The 16,311-nt window shown below is 45.1% G+C and overlaps 1 protein-coding gene across 1 annotated transcript in view; it reads left to right on the top strand.

Annotated features, from left to right (window-relative positions):
- The window catches only part of LOC137335704 (leucine zipper putative tumor suppressor 1-like), a 48,146-nt gene that overhangs the window by 20,557 nt on the left and 11,278 nt on the right, over nt 1-16,311 (top strand). The window lies entirely within an intron of this gene.

The raw sequence follows: 16,311 nt of genomic DNA, 5'->3' as shown, positions 1-16,311 counted from the left end.
TATGTAAATCTCACTTTGGACTAAATCAGAGGCAATGTGGATAGCTAAGTATTTGATAATGAATAAAAATGAAAACAAAAATATAGAATTGAAAAGTAGAAATGTTACAAATTTTGCTGAAATGGCTTCATTATATTACTATTATCTTGCCAAAGTGAAGGTATCCTGGGTGACTCACAGACTCGATCTTTGCTCTTAGCCTATGTTCAGTTTGGTATATGGTGCACATTGATGTTCCTGAATTGATTGATTGATTTTGCACATAGTATTTGCTTTAGCGTTCCTGATTCTGATGGGTGAAACTCTGTCAAATTTCAGTCTATGCCTCCCCTGAACATCTGGTGAATGCGAGAGCAGCTGAAAGAACAACCTTTTATGGGGACTGTGCAGACATCTGAATTTTTAATCTGGAAATCAGATGCAAAATAATCAATCCAAACCTAACACTGGGAATTCCCCTTGGGTGCTAATGTCCACTTCACTCATCCTTAAATTTCCATTCCATTCCTTCAAAATTATTTTTCACTCATGCAAAAGAGCATTAGGAAAGCATCGTTCCCTATAAAATCCTTCACTGATTTCCACACCAGACAATGAGCACTCTGGCTGCCAACTAGTTTCCAGTAATACTCGTCAGATTGTGCACCTATGAGATTCTAGTGTATGCCTCGTAAATCCTGAATTACAGACTAAACTCCTTCAATTCTATAATAAAGGTACTTAAGACATCTGCTGGAAAATGCTTTCTATTACCCCAATTACACTCAAGTGCTTAATGCACCAACTCCAGAGTGTAACAGGCAATAAATGGCTCCTGCTCACTGCATAGAAGTCATTTTTTGCCAGATACATTAGCTTTCTATTTCCTATTCCTATTACTTTGTGTTGAATTTTAAGAATAAATACAGAAGCAAATTAAAATGAAAGCTGCCTGTTGGATTTGAGAAACCCTGGCTGTCTCTTAAATAATTATTCTCATTCATCATGTAGTACTCGTTCATCAAACAAACCCGTTACTGTAATTTCACAATGCTTTTTCATTTTAGTCAAGAAATGCTGCTTGCAGCCCTCAAAAGAGTTATTAGCAAGATCTGGTCTCTTTTCACCCTGCCTGCTTCACATTCATGATTATTTTCATTTCCAGTTAAGTCACAAGAAGCATAGCACCCCTTTAAACGATTATCTCGGAGACTACAGACATGAGGCACATGGTGTCCTGGTACAATTACAAGGCAAAAAGCATTCTTTGTGTTAGAGAAGCAGAGTTGAGATTCAGCTCTCTCTCATTTGCATCACAAGAACATGATTATGGATGTACGCATCAATGATCCAACACTGTGTGCATTTGTAATCAAGCTGAACGAGCATTTGATTTAAGTGTTCCTGCTATTCACCAAGTGCCACACGGACTGAATTAAACAGCGGTGCCTATTCAAAGGCGCTGGTTAAATTGTTCATGATGATTAAGCAGCAGCTTATACCTTCCACTTTATCTGAAAATTAACTTACAAGGTACTTCAATTGTTTTAATTTAATTATGCCTGCCTTTTTTTACATGTCAGCGAGGAGATTTGCTGCTATCACATTTCAGGTTGTCGTTTGTGCCTAACTACACAAAGTAAAATTATCAGCTGAAAATAAGCCTGACTTAGCTTCCAGTCACAGGTATGGTGCACATAATGAAAAGCTCTTAGTTTAGCATTAAGCTCTGATCAATAAGTGTGATTTCATAGAATCGTACAGCACAGAAGGAGGCCATTCGGCCCATCGTGCCTGTGCCGGCTCTTTGAATTAATCTCACTCCACCGCTCTTTCCTCATAGCCCTGCAAAACTTTCCTTTTCAAGTGTATGTCCAATTCCCTTTTGAAAGTTACTACTGAATCTGCTTCCACCACCCTTTCAGGCAGTGCATTCCAAATCATAACAACTCGCTGCATAAAAAAAATTCTACTCATAATCTCTTCCTGGTTCTTTTGCCAATTATCTTAAATCCGTGTCCTCGAGTTACTGACACTCCTGCCAGTGGAAACGGTTTCTCCTTATTTACTGCATCAAAGTCCCTCACAATTTTACGAACCTCTATTAACATAAGAACATAAGAACATAAGAAATTGGAGCAGGAGTAGGACAATCGGCCCTTCGAGCCTGCTCCGCCATTCAATAAGATCATGGCTGATCTGATCCTAACCTCAAATATCTCCCATTGTCCCCCCATATCTCCCATCGCTCCTCCTCCTATCTCCCATTACCCCTCCCCGTATCTCCCCAATCCCCTTCCCCATATCTCCCATTGCTCCTCCCCATATCTCCCATCGCCCCCCGCCCCATATCACCCATTTCCCCTCCCCATATCTCCCACCTTAAATCTCACCTTAACCTTCTCTGCTCGGAGGAGAACAATCCTAGATTCTCTAGTGTCTCCACATGACAGGCACATGAAGTCCCTCATGCCCGGTACCATTCCAGTAAATCTCCTCTCCACCCTCTCCAAGGCCTTGATATCCTTCCAAAAGTGTGGTGCCCAGAAATGGACACAATACCACAACGGAGGCCGAACCAGTGATTTATAAAAAAAAGTTTCAGCTTCTACTTTTAGGTTGTGTTTTTAATGGTGAATTATGCTGAGGAACCTGTGGTTTTTCTGCGTGTAACACAACTACTCCAGATGATTCTTCCCCCCCATCTTCCTTTCAATTTGGAATGAAACTCTCCACTCCTGCACAGTGCTTTCCAGTGACCATTCCTACAATTAGTAAAAACTTAAAGCAACTAAATCAGCCTCTTTGAAATGCCAGTTAAGATTTAAACTCTGTGTTGGGACCAACAAATGGGGGTTTGCATCTTTCCCCAAACCAGACAGGGGGTAATGTGCAGGCGGAGGAACATAGGAAAGAGGAACATAGGGACAGGAGTAAGCCATTCAGCCCTTCAAGCCTGTTCCACTATTCAATTAGATCATGGCTGCTCCATCTTAACTCCATCTACCCGCCTTGGTTCCATAACCCTTAACAAAAATCTATCAATCTCAGTTTTGAAATTTTCAATTGACCCCCAGCCTCAACAGCTTTTTGGGGGAGAGAGTTCCAGATTTCCACTCCCCTTTGTGTGAAGAAGTGCTTCCTGACATCACCGCTGAACGGCCTCGCTCTAATTTTAAGGTTATGCCCCCTTGTTCTAGCCTCCCCCACCAGAGGAAATAGTTTCTCTCTATCGACCCGATCAAATCCTTTAATCATCTTAAACACCTAAATAAGATCACCCCTCAATCCTCTATACTCGAGGGAATACAAGCCTAGTCTATGCAACCTGTCCTCATAATTTAACCCTCTCGGCCCCGGTAGCATTCTGGTGAATTTGTGCTGCACCCCCTCCAAGGGGATCAGCGTGGGATCAGGGTTTAATGTTTGCTTTGCTCCTGGTGAAAACTAATTTAAAGCAGTGTATATAACTGAGCCCACCGAATCATAAGACTGAGAAGCCAAGTGGGAGGAGTGGACTTGTTAGGGTTGATTTCAAAGATCCTCGCCTTTGATGAGGTACCTCACACCCCGTGCTTGCGCATCGTTAAAACAGGCCCACTGCTCGCCGTTTTCCGTCCATGGACAGAAAATGGTGGGCAGCGGACATGTGATTTTCTGGTGGGTACTCGCGGTGTGGGAGGGACGAGGGTCATTAACCTTCCAGGATTGCCCAGGGATTAACCATTAATCTCCTGGACATTGCTGCGAATAACCAGGGCAAACAGATTGTGTGTTTTTTTCACATTTTCTTTGAACACATTTATTTATTAGTCATAAAAATATAGGAGACGGGGAAAAAAGGCTGTTTGACATTTTTTTATTCCTTCATGGGATGTGGGCGTCGCTGGCGAGGCCAGCATTTATTACCCATCCCAAATTGCCCTTGAGAAGGTGGTGGTGAGCCGCCTTCTTGAACCGCTGCAGTCCGTGTGGTGAAGGTTCTCCCACAGTGCTGTTAGGAAGGGAGTTCCCGGATTTTGACCCAGCGACGATGAAGGAACAGCGATATATTTCCAAGTCGGGATGGTCCAAGTGGGAAATGTTTAAAGAAACATTTAACGTGATACAGAATCGGTTTATACCCCTGAGGGGCAAGAACTCTACTTGCCAAAAAAACCCAGCCATGGACAACTAAAGAGGTAAGGGACAGTATAAGACATAAGGAAAGGGCACACAAAAAGGCAAAAAATGGCACAGATCCTGGCGAATGGGAAAGATACAAAGATCAACAAAGGGTCACAAAACAGATAGTAAGAGCTACAAAAAGAGAGTATGAAAAGAAACTTGCAAGGAATATCAAAACCAATACGAAGAACTTTTATAGTTACATTAGGAAAAAGAGGATGGTCAGGAGCAGTGTTGTCCTCTTAAAAACTGAAAGCGGGGATATTGTCATTGACAATCGGGAAATGGCAGACATGTTGAACGATTACTTTGCATCAGTATTTACAGTAAAAATAGAGGATAGCATGCCGGACATCCCAAGAAAACTAATATTGAATCGGGGACAGGGACTCGATAAAATTAAGATAAGTAAAGCAACAGCAACGAAGGAAATAATAGCACTAAAGAGTGACAAATCCCCAGGACCAGATGGTTTCCATCCCAGGGTTTTAAAGGAAGTAGGTGAGCACATTGCAGATGCCCCAACTATAATCTTTCAAAGTTCTCTAGATTCAGGAACTGTCCCTCTGGATTGGAAAATTGCACATGTCACTCTGCTTTTTAAGAAGGGAGAGAGAGGGAAACCAGGGAATTATAGACCAGTTAGCCTAACATCTGTTGTGGGGAAAATGCTGGAGTCTATAATTAAGGATAGGGTGACTGAACACCTCGAGAACTTTCAGTTAAACAGAGAGAGCCAGCAGGGATTTGTGAAAGGTAGGTCGTGCCTGACAAACCTGATTGAATTTTTTGAAGAGGTGACTAAAGTAGTGGACAGGGGAATGTCAATGGATGTTATTTATATGGACTTCCAGAAGGCATTTGATAAAGTCCCACATAAGAGACTGTTAGCTAAGATAGAAGCCCATGGAATCGAGGGAAAAGTATGGACTTGGTTAGGAAGTTGGCTGAGCGAAAGGTGACAGAGGGTAGGGATAATGAGAAGGTACTCACATTGGCAGGATGTGACTAGTGGAGTCCCACAGGGATCTGTCTTGGGGCCTCAATTATTCACAATATTTATTAACGACTTAGATGAAGGCATAGAAAGTCTCATATCTAAGTTTGCCGATGACACAAAGATTGGTGGCATTGTAAGCAGTGTAGATGAAAACATAAAATTACAAAGCGATATTGATAGATTAGGTGAATGGGCAAAACTGTGGCAAATGGAATTCAATGCAGACAAATGTGAGGTCATCCACTTTGGATCAAAAAAGGATAGAACAGGGTACTTTCTAAATGGTAAAATGTTAAAAACAGTGGATGTCCAAAGGGACTTAGGGGTACAGGTACATAGATCATTGAAGTGTCATGAACAGGTGCAGAAAATAATCAATAAGGCTAATGGAATGCTGGCCTTCAAATCTAGAGGACGAGAGGACAAGGGGGCAGAAGTTATGCTGCAGCTATACAAAACCCTGGTTAGACCGCACCTGGAGTACTGTGAGCAGTTCTGGGCACCGCACCTTCGGAAGGACATATTGGCCTTGGAGGGAGTGCAGCGTAGGTTTACTAGAATGATACCCGGACTTCAAGGGTTAAGTTACGAGGAGAGATTACACAAATTGGGGTTGTATTCTCTGGAGTTTCGAAGGTCAAGGGGTGATTTGATCAAAGTTTATAAAATATTAAGGGGAATGGATGGGGTGGATAGAGAGAAACTATTTCCGCTGGTTGGGGATTCTAGGAGGAGGGGGCACAGTCTAAAAATTAGAGCCAGACCTTTCAGGAGCGAAATTAGAAAACATTTCTACACACAAAAGGTGGTAGAAGTTTGGAACTCTCTTCCGCAAACGGCAATTGATACTAGCTCAATTGCTAAATTTAAATCTGAGATAGATAGCTTTTTGGCAACCAAAGGTATTAAGGGATATGGGCCAAAGGCGGGTATATGGAATTGGATCACAGATCTTATCAAATGGCGGAGCAGGCACGAGGGGCTGAATGGCCTACTCCTGTTCCTATGTTCCGATGTCTGTGTCTTTGAGGGGAACGTGCAGGTGGTGTTGTTCCCATGTGCCTGCTGCTCTTGTCATTCTAGGTGGTAGAGGTCGCAGGTTTGGGAGGTGCTGTCGAAGAAGCCTTGGTGAGTTGCTGCAGTGCATCCTGTGAATGGTACACACTGCAGCCACTGTGCGCCAGTGGTAAAGGGAGTGAATGTTTAGGGTGGTGGATGGGATGCCAATCAAGCGGGCTGCTTTATCCTGGATGATGTCGAGCTTCTTGAGTGTTGTTGGTGCTGCACTCATCCAGGCAAGTGGAGATTATTCCATCACACCCCTGACTTGTGCCTTGTTCGATGGTGGAAAGGCTTTGGGGAGTCAGGAGGTGAGTCACTCGCCGCAGAATACCCAGCCTCTGACCTGCTTTTGTAGCCACAGAATTTATATGGCTGGTCCAGTTAAGTTTCTGGGCGGTTGGAGGTTGGAGGCAGGAGGTTATGTGATGAAACTCTCCAGGAATATGTCCAACCAGAGTTGGCAACCCTTGCGAAAATCTAACCTATATTACTATGGATGTTTGATTTATATAATAAAGATTGCTAGACAGCTACACAACAATGTCATGGCCACAGATAGCAGGCCATTCCACCATTTGCATTCTTTTAGCCGTGGCTCAGTAGGTTCAAGTCCCACTCCAGACACTTGAACACAAAATCTCGGCTGACACTCCAGTGCAGTACTAAGTGAGTGCTGCACTATCGGAAGTGCCGTCTTTCATTAAACCGAGGCTCCGTCTGCCCTCTCAGTTGGATGTAAAAGATCCCATGGCACTATCTGAAGAAGAGGTGGGGAGTTGTCCCCAATGTCTGGGCGAACATTCATCCCTCAACCAACATCACAAACAAAAGACTATTTGGTCATTATCACATTGCTGTTTGTGGGATCTTGCTGTGCGCAAATTGGCTGCCGCGTTTCCCTACATTACAACAGTGACCACACTTCAAAAGTACTTCATTGGCTGTAAAGCGCTTTGGGACGTCCAGAGGTGGTGAAAGGCACTATATAAATGTAAGTTCTTTTTCTTAAAAGTAATAACCCCTTTTCTGTGCTTCTGTTAAGGATGATGCCTGTGCTGTTTTGTAATTGGTAAGTGGAGTGTGCGTGAGACTGTTCCAAGAGTGAGTCACTTGGCTAATCTTCCTCCTCCTTGGCCAAGCCAATTGTCGGGCCCTGCCTGCTACCTGGGCTGACATCGGTTAACTCAGCAGTCATGCCTGAGGCCTCAATATATCGTACGGTCCAATTACACACCAGTGTCAGCAGCTGAGCTATTAGAGGAGCCCACGCAAAACATTCTCAGCTAACTGGTCATAGTAACCAGCTGGAAATGAACAAGTGCCAGTGAGCAATGGACAGTTTTTATGTTTTGCTCTGAAACTTAAAAGAAATTTTGAAAATTAATTACAACTAGAATACTAGAAATTATTTGCGAATGTTTATAAGTAGGTTCTTGACCCTCGTTATGTCCTCTGTCAGCTGTGAGAGCTTAAATGGTTAACCTTCCCCTCCTCCCATCCATGTGCTATTGACAATGACGGTACGAGAGAACCTGCCCAGACAAATAAGATCTGAGCCCCCCACTCGAAGGCGAAAGCACTATTGATCTTTTGGTAAGTGGCTGACAGTCCTCTTCAAAGCGATGGCAAACAAACGTGGGCATTTCTCACACTCAGGTCAACAGGGCAAGCTGGGTGAGTGGCGTTTCACAATGAGTGGTCAGGGAAACGGCCAGACATGGTTAATGGTCAGATCCATTTATCAATCTGAGGTTCGGACAGATCGTTTGCTTCACTCCATGTCACGGTTACAAGGGCACTGTTGACAAATGCTCGCTTGGCAATCTCCAACATGACAGAATACCTCATGGGAGGTTTTTATCATCAGCGCCTGGGCCTGAAGCAGAAAATCAGGTGGGGAGGATGGAACTGCGATAACATTGCCCGCCTGGCTTTCCTTCTCCTTAAATTAATGGAAGAGCTCTGTTTGGGGCAATGCATTTCACCCCATTTTCCTCTCTGTGGCTCCCCCCAGGTCATGCTTAACACCCAGGCTGTAAATTCGAAAATCTACCCCCCTCCTCAGCCTGTGTGCGAGTATTTTATTGCAACGATTATTCACGTCAAAAAAATAAATGACATTCCATTTTAAGTATATTTCTTTCCTTGCTGAAGTCTCTCAGTGCCTTTTCCCAGCTGGGAAGGCAGGCAGGCGACCGGCTGTCAGGACTCTGGTAGAGAAATATGAAACAGGAAACCGATGTAACTTGTGCCTGCCAATTATCCCTCTCCCCCATTAGGGAAGCAACACGCCTGTGCTCAATACCTTGCCTTGACCATGTGGCCAAGACTTCAGTTTGTGTCAACAGTATATCGAATCACACAGCACAGAAGGAGGCCATTCAGCCCATCGTGCCTGTGCTGGCTCTTTGAAAGAACTATCCAATAGCCCTGAAAATTTTTCCTTTTCGAGTGTTTATCCAATTCCCTTTTGAAAGTTACGATTGAATCTGCTTCCATCACCCTTTCAGACAGTGCATTCCAGATGATAACAACTTGCTCCGTAAAAAAATTCTCCTCATCTCCCCTCTGTTTCTTTTGCTAATTATCTTATATTGGGGCAAATTAGTGTGGGAGTTCCCCTCATTTCCTAAGCAAAATATATAGACCACAATCAGGGATGCAACAATGCAAATAAATTCCTTTCTCCCCACATGTTAAATGCCAAAAACAAATTTTGGGACATTTGTTCCAGTTGATGATCTTTCCACAGGAAGGTTGTTCGATGCCATCATCCTGTCCATTCCTCGTAATTCTAAGTTGCTTAATTAGAATTATCTGATGGTGTTAGTTGTAAATTACAGTTTCGATGTGTGCCCTGCACAAGCAATGAAAGAGCTGCAAGGTTGTGAGAGGCCTCGGCATGAGCCAGCAGTAAATGGGAAATACACCAGCAGGCATGGCTCAGTGGGTAGCACTCTCGTCTGAGTCAGAAGGTCGTGGGTTCGAGTCCCACTCCAGAGACTTGAGCACATAATCGAGGCTGATACTCCCAGTGCAGTACTGAGGGAGTGCTGCACTGTCTGAGGTGCCGTCTTTCGGATGAGACCCCGTCGTCCCTCCCAGGTGGGTGTCAAAAATCCCATGCCATTATTTTGAAGAGGAGCGGGGGAGTTCTCCCCGGTGTCCTGGACAATATTTATCCCTCAACCAACATCACTAAAAAAACAGATTATCTGGTCATTTGTGGGAGCTTGCTGTGCGCAAATTGGCTGCCACGTTTCCTACATTGCAACAGTGACCACACTTCAAAATAAAGTACTTAATTGGCTGTAAAGTGCTTTGGAACATCCTGAGGTCATGAAAGGCGCGAGATAAATGCAAGTCTTTATTTATTTCCTTGGGCCATCTAGCTGCTAAGTGGTACCGTTGGGAGTCTTACCTTGGTAGCCTCGTTAAGGTGTGCTGCCATCTTTCACATCTGTTCCCGGGTCATGCATGTGCTGTACACAGTGTTGAGCCTAGCTGTCACTTTCTGCCAGGAATGTAGCACTGCTGTTCTCCAGCTAGGGTGCCCAGCCGGGGCAAACAGAGCACCCGCTCCTTATGCACGAGCATCTCCACGTTGCCAGCCATCAAATGGGGGTTCAGGTGCTCGATCACTTGCTCAGACTCGGTTTCTGGCCGTTAAATTTTCCTTCCTTTGGTTTTGTCAGCCATTTATTTTCTCCAATACAACCTGAAAAATACATTTAATGTTACTGGACTAGTAATCCAGAGGCCTGGATTAATAATCAGGAGTCATGAGTTCAAATCACGCCACAGCAGCTGGGGAATTTAAATTCAATTAATTAAATTCAATGAATTAAATAAAAATCTGGAATTAAAATACTAGTATCAGTAATGGTGGCCATGAAACTACTGGATTGTCGTAAAAACCCATCTAGTTCACTAATGTCCTTTAGGGAAGGACACCTGCCGTCCTTACCCGGTCTGGCCTATATGTGACTCCAGACCCACAGCAATGTGGTTGATTCTTAACTGCCCTCTGAGATGGCCCAGCAAGCCACTCGGTTGTAAAATCTCGCTAAAAAAAAGTCATAAGAATAAAACCGGATGGACCACCTGGCATCGGACCACTAGGCACCGGACACGACAACGGCAAAACAAGCCCAGTCGACCCTGCAAAGTCCTCCTCACTAACATCTGGGGACTTGTGCCAAAATTGGGAGAGCTGTCCCACAGACTAGTTAAGCAACAACCTGACGTAGCCATACTCACAGAATCATACCTTTCAGCCAACGTCCCAGACTCTTCCATCACCATCCCTGGGTATGTCTTGTCCCACCGGCAGGACAGACCCACCAGAGGTGGCGGTACAGTGATATACAGTCAGGAGGAAGTGGCCCTGGGAGTCCTCAACATCGACTCCGGACCCCATGAAATCTCATGGCATCAGGTCAAACATGGGCAAGGAAACCTTCTGCTGATTACCAACTACCGTCCTCCCTCAGCTGATGAATCAGTCCTCCTCCATGTTGAGCACCACTTGGAGGAAGCACTGAGGATCGCAAGGGCACAAAATGTACTCTGGGTGGGGGACTTCAATGTCCATCACCAAGAGTGGCTCGGTAGCACCACTACTGACCGAGCTGGCCGAGTCCTGAAGGACATAGCTGCCAGACTGGGCCTGCGGCAGGTGGTGAGCGAATCAACACGAGGGAAAAACTTACTTGGCCTCGTCCTCACCAATCTACCTGTCGCAAATGCATCTGTCCATGACAGTATTGGTAGGAGTGACCACCGCACAGTCCTCGTGGAGACGAAGTCCCGTCTTCACACTGAGGACACCATCCAACGTGTTGTGTGGCACTACCACCGTGCTAAATGGGATAGATTCAGAACAGATCTAGCAGCTCAAAACTGGGCATCCATGAGGCACTGTGGGTCATCAGCAGCAGCAGAATTGTATTCCAGCACAATCTGTAACCTCATGGCCCGGCATATTCCTCACTCTACCATTACCAACAAGCCAGGGGATCAACCCTGGTTCAATGAGGAGTGTAGAAGAGCATGCCAGGAGCAGCATCAGGCGTACCTAAAAATGAGGTGCCAACCTGGTGAAGCTACAACTCAGGACTACATGCATGCTAAACAGCGGAAGCAACATGCCATAGACAGAGCTAAGCGATTCCACAACTAACAGATCAGATCAAAGCTCTGCAGTCCTGCCACATCCAGTCGTGAATGGTGGTGGGCAATTAAACAACTAACGGGAGGAGGCGGCTCTGCAAACATCCCCATCCTCAATGATGGCGGAGTCCTGCACGTGAGTGCAAAAGACAAGTCTGAAGCATTTGCAACTACCTTCAGCCAGAAGTGCCGAGTGGATGATCCATCTCGACCTCCTCCCGATATCCCCACCATCACAGAAGCCAGTCTTCAGCCAATTCGATTCACTCCACGTGATATCAAGAAACGGCTGAGTGCACTGGATACAGCAAAGGCTATGGGCCCCGACAACATTCCGGCTGTAGTGCTGAAGACTTGTGCTCCAGAACTAGCTGCGCCTCTAGCCAAGCTGTTCCAGTTCAGCAACAACACTGGCATCTACCTGACAATGTGGAAAATTGCCCAGGGATGTCCTGTCCACAAAAAGCAGGACAAATCCAATCCGGCCAATTACCGCCCCATCAGTCCACTCTCGATCATCAGCAAAGTGATGGAAGGTGTTGTCGACAGTGCTATCGAGCGGCACTTACTCACCAATAACCTGCTCACCGATGCTCAATTTGGGTTCCGCCAGGACCACTCGGCTCCAGGCCTCATTACAGCCTTGGTCCAAACATGGACAAAAGAGCTGAATTCCAGAGGCGAGGTGAGAGTAACTGCCCTTGACATCAAGGCAGCATTTGACCGAGTATGGCACCAAGGAGCCCTCGTAAAATTGAAGTCAATGGGAATCAGGGGGAAAACTCTCCAGTGGCTGGAGTCATACCTAGCACAAAGGAAGATGGTAGTGGTTGTTGGAGGCCAATCATCTCAGCCCCAGGGCATTGCTGCAGGAGTTCCTCAGGAGTCTGAGGCCCAACCATCTTCAGCTGCTTCATCAATGACCTTCCCTCCATCATAAGGTCAGAAATGGGGATGTTCGCTGATGATTGCACAGTTCCATTCGCAACCCCTCAAATAATGAAGCAGTCCGAGCCCACATGCAGCAAGACCTGGACAACATCCAGGCTTGGACTCATAAGTGGCAAGTAACATTCGCGTCAGACAAGTGCCAGGCAACGACCATCTCCAACAGGAGAGAGTCTAACCACCTTCCCTTGACATTCAACGGCATTACCATCGCCGAATCCCCCACCATCAACATCCTGGGAGTCACCATTGACCAGAAACTTAACTGGACCAGCCACATAAATACTGTGGCTACAAGAGCAGGTCAGAGGCTGGGTATTCTGCGGCGAGTGACTCACCTCCTGACTCCCCAGAGCCTTTCCATCATCTCCAAGGCACAAGTCAGGAGTGTGATGGAATACTCTCCACTTGCTTGGATGAGTGCAGCTCCAACAATACTCAAGAAGCTCGACACCGTCCAGGACAAAGCAGCCCGCTTGATTGGCACCCCATCCACCACCCTAAACATTCACTCCCTTCACCACCGGCGCACTGTGGCTGCAGTGTGTACCATCCACAGGTTGCACTGCAGCAACTCGCCAAGGCTTCTTCGACAGCACCTCCCAAACCCACGACCTCTACCACCTAAAAGGACAAGATCAGCAGGCACATGGGAACAACACCACCTGCACATTCCCCTCCAAGTCACACACCATCCCGACTTGGAAATATATCGCCGTGCCTTCATCGCCGCTGGGTCAAAATCCTGGAACTCCCTTCCTAACAGCACTGTGGGAGAACCGTCACCACACGGACTGCAGCGGTTCAAGAAGGCGGCTCACCACCACCTTCTCACGGGCAATTAGGGATGGGCAATAAATGCCGGCCTTGCCAACGATGCCCACATCCCATGAACGAAAAAAAAAAGTACATTTAAAATAATTGCAACTTTTGGGATAAGTATGCAGCCACTTACCTTGAGACCATAAGAGATAGGAGCAGGAGTAGGCCATTCGGCCCCTTGAGCCTGCTCCACCATTCAATGAGATCATGGCTGATCTGATTTTTACCTCAACTCCACTTTCCCGCCCTTTCCCCATATCCTTTGACTCCCTTGCTGATCAAAAATTTGTCTAATTCAGCCTTGAATGTATTCAATGACTCAGCCTCCACAGCTTTTTGGGGTGAAGAATTCCAAAGATTCATGACCCTCTGGGAGAAGAAATTCCTCCTCATTTCCGTCTCAAACGGACGACCCCTTATTCTGAGACCATGCCCCCTAGTTTTAGATTCCCCCATGAGGGGTAACATCCTCTCAGCATCTACCCTATCGAGTCCCCTCAGAATCTTGTATGTTTCAGTAAGATCTCCTCTCATTCATCTAAACTCCAATGAGTATAGACCCAACCTGTTCAATCTTTCCTCATAAGACAACCCTTCCATACCCGGAATCAACCTAGTGAACCTTCTGTGAACTGCCTCCAATGCAAGTATGTCCTTTCTTAAATAAGGGCACCAGAACTGTACGTAATACTCCAGGTGTGGTCTCACCAGCACCCTGTACAGTTGTAGCATGACTTCTCTGCTTTTATACTCCATCCCCCTCAAAATAAAGGCCAATATTCCGTTTGCCTTCCGGATTACCTGCTGCACCTGTATGTTGACTTTTTGTGTTTCATGTACGAGGGCACCCAAATCCTTTTGTACCGCAGCATTTTGTGGTATTTCTCCATTCAAATAATATTTTGCTTTTTTATTTTTCCTCCCAAAGTGGATGACTTCACATTTTCCCACATTATATTCCATCTGCCAAATTTTTGCCCATTCACTTAACCTGTCAATATCCCTTTGCAGACACTTTGTGTCCTCATCGCAACTTGCTTTTCCACCTATCTTTGTATCATCAGCAAATTTGGCCACAAGACACTCTGTTCCTTCATCCAAGTCATTGATATATATTGTAAATAGTTGAGGCCCCAGCACTGATCCCTGCGGCACCCCACTCGTTACAGATTGCCATTTTGAAAATGACCCTTTTAACCCGACTCTTTGTTTTCTGTTAGTTAGCCAATCCTCTATCCATGCCAGTATATTACCCCCAACACCATGAGCTCTTATCTTGTGCAGTAATGTTTTATGTGGCATCTTATCGAATGCCTTTTGGAAATCCAAATATACTGCATCCATTTGAATGGCTGCGTCCTTTTAAATGGTGACTGCGGCCCTTTAAGGGCTGCTGACATGTGCAATTTGCTAACCTCTCTCCGTTAAGGGAGCTCTCATTAACCAATCCAATCCTGGCTGGGAGCTCAGCATGCATGCCGACCTTGTGAAACCCCAGAAGGACGGAGTAGTGTGGTGTGGGCAAGGGCTGAGGTCGCTGCATTGCGAGTCCTTCCACTTTGGCATTGGAACCGGAAAACCCACCCTACTATTCTCTGTCTGGATATGACGACAATCTTTTTCAACGGTCATGTTAACTGGATCTATTAACTTGCACTTAACGCTTTTTGACGAGCTCACAATATGCCCACTGCGGGAGAACAGGTGATGGAAGCCGCAGGGGTTTAAACTGCATTGAAGTGGATGGAGTAGCCACAGTGCTAATGGATAAGTGCACAGTGTGGGATGGCAGCTTCCCTGCGTGAAGCCAAAAGTGTGCATTTCACTGACAAATGACAGTCTTTACCTAAACCTGGATTACCTGGCTTTAACTTCTCTGGCTCGTGGCACATGCAAGCCAGTTGCAAGTTAGTAAAATTCTTAAGTGCTTTTCGGTGAAAATAATTAGCTATTTTTGGCCACTTTGGGTAGGAAAGGAAAAAGGATTAAACCCACATTGCAATCGGGCAATGTTTGAGTGCTGCCGTAACATTATCAATCCAGGAACTCACAATTCTATTTTTGCCAACTCACAAACGGCATGAAATTTTAATTTAGCCACCTAATGAATCAGTCACTGGGGTACACGTTTGTGAGGGTGAATGATTTAGGAATCTTATCTCCTGAGAGCTGAAGAGTTTTGTTTGAGCGTCATTTACATGTCAGCTATGCAAACCGCTGGTTTGATCAATTCGTCACTGTAAAGGAACAATAGCTGTAACTTACTGCTTCAGCTGTTTGTTGTTAGTGCCTGTTATTCAGTACTATTTTTTATCTGAGGAGGTCCTTCCAGGGTATGGAGTTCTCATCTTTTCCCTTTTACTATACTGTGAGCCTGCTTTCAATCTTTTGTACCTTATGTTCCTTGTTTCTTCAGCAAAGATTTCTCATGTAGATGTTGCAGTTCACTGAAACCACATCAGATCTTAACACTGCTGTTTGTACAGACATCAAAAGGGTTTTGCAACAATTTTTTACCATTATTGAGACGAACATTCCACTAAAACAAGACTATGGTTTGTTTGCTCCTTACTTTTTAATGAACAGAATCCCAATAAATATCCAACGCACAAAACTGCTTCATCAGAAAATCATATGAACAGTCATCCCAATCAGTTAAGCTGAAGCAGGAATATCTAATGCACTCATACTACATTCCTATCTACACTATTTTTGCAACAGTGTTTTTTTACTTTTCTTCATGGTCTCTCAATCGAGTAGACTCATGTACATTTTATGAAGCCAATACACTTAACTATGCGTTCACAAATATTGTGACAACATGTGCACTCACATATCTATTAACATGTTAACAATTTGACATCTGCACTCACTTCCTCAACTTTCCATTATAAATTCCACGTCCGCATTTATGGCTGATATAGTGACACCACGTCCCAGCCAGAATGGAGATGATTGGATAATTCCCTCGTCAATCACGCCTGGAGACCGCATTGCTGTAAGTGACTGGGATTAAGTTTACGCACATAATTTGGATTGTGTAACTATCCTCCACTCACTGCATTTTGCTGGAGAAATCACCCTGCTTTTATCGGGAGATGTTGGCTATAGTTTCGGCCATGAGTTCTGTTCCCTCTAGTTTGTAGAGACTCTTTTTAAAT

Source organism: Heptranchias perlo, chromosome 20, assembly GCF_035084215.1.
Source record: "Heptranchias perlo isolate sHepPer1 chromosome 20, sHepPer1.hap1, whole genome shotgun sequence".
NCBI lineage: Eukaryota > Metazoa > Chordata > Chondrichthyes > Hexanchiformes > Hexanchidae > Heptranchias > Heptranchias perlo.
The sequence above is the reverse complement of the archived record's forward strand: the minus strand, read 5'-3'. Positions and strand labels throughout refer to the sequence as shown.